The following is a 1,467-nucleotide window of genomic DNA, read 5'->3' on the forward strand; positions in this document are numbered from 1 at the left end:
AACGTGGGCCGACAATGCGAGGTCACGGTTGGCAGGGCTAACCACACCTTGTCGTGCATCCACAGGTGCATCTCAAGTAGGGCCAAGGAGGTGATCCTCCCCCTCTATGCAACACTGGTCAGGCCACAGGTGGAATACTGCATCCAGTTCTGGGCGCCGCACTTCAGGAGGGATGTGGACAGCATGGAGAGGGTCCAGAGGAGGGACACCCGCATGATCCGGGGACAACAGGGCAGACCCTACAATGAGAGACTGCGGGACCTGAACCTGTTCAGTCTTCACAAGTGAAGGCTGAGGGGGGACCTGGTGACTGTCTATAAAAACTCACTAGGGGGGACCAGAAGGGTTTGGGAGAGACCTTGTTTCCCCGAGCACCCCCCCCCACTTAACAAGGAATTACGGCCATAAGTTGTTGGAGAGGAGGTTTAGATTAGACATCCGTAAGAACTACTTCACAGTCAGGGCGGCTAGGATCTGGAACCAACTTCCATGGGAAGTGGTGCTGGCTCCTACCCTGGGGATCTTTAAGAGGAGGATTGATGCCTACCTGGCTGGAGTCATTTGAGCCCAGTTTTTCTCCTGCCCAGGCAGGGGGTCGGACCTGAAGATCTACAAGGTCCCTTCGACCCTACTTCTATGATTCTATGAATCTTCCCTTGTGCTAATTCTTGCAGGTCTTCACGCGCCATCAGCCACAACAAAGCCACAATATACAGATCTCAGCTAAATGGAGTCATTGGTCAAACACAAAATACAAACGTGGCTTCTTTGACATGAGGTACAAAAAACCCCAAAGAAAATAAGTCATTTACCAGCAAGAAAATAAAATGGGTAAATACACAGGAATTAAAAAAAAGGTTTTATACATTTTTACAAGCACAATTTTGAGAACGTAACCAAGTCAAAATGTGCATGAAATGCGGAAGAAACTGCACTGTACTGGGCAATTCAGAGGTCCTTTATCTGATGGATTTATGACTTCATCACTTTTTATTACAAAAATTCATACAAAAGAAATCACACTGTCATCCACCCAAAGGGTACTTGAAAGTACAATACAACAATGTGTGTCCAATCTTGTAAATACAAATACATTTTGAATGGTTAAAAACAAAATTAAAAAAATAGTTTCTGATCATCAGCTGAAAATCTACTTATCTAGTAAATTATCTTTCAAAGCTTTTATATATTTAATTATACTAACTAAACATAGTATCTTTAAAAAACAAGTTAATAAATACTTTTCCAACTACTCAGCTGGTCTAATAAAAGATCCACTGGCTGTGGAGCATGTAGATGATGGCAGGCTGCTGCTGCCAGCTGAGACCAACGTCAGCACCCGAGTCTGTTTGGCGCAGCCTGCGCCGAGTGCCAGGAAGGGGTGAGTGATGGCGCTGGCCCCAGCAAGCAGTGGCAGCCTGCTGTCATCCCGCACGCAGATCCAGAGACCTGCGTCCCCCCAAAGGG

This window comes from Gavialis gangeticus, unplaced genomic scaffold (genome assembly GCF_001723915.1).
Source record: "Gavialis gangeticus isolate Ggan-Ray unplaced genomic scaffold, GavGan_comp1, whole genome shotgun sequence".
Classification (NCBI taxonomy): Eukaryota; Metazoa; Chordata; order Crocodylia; family Gavialidae; genus Gavialis; species Gavialis gangeticus.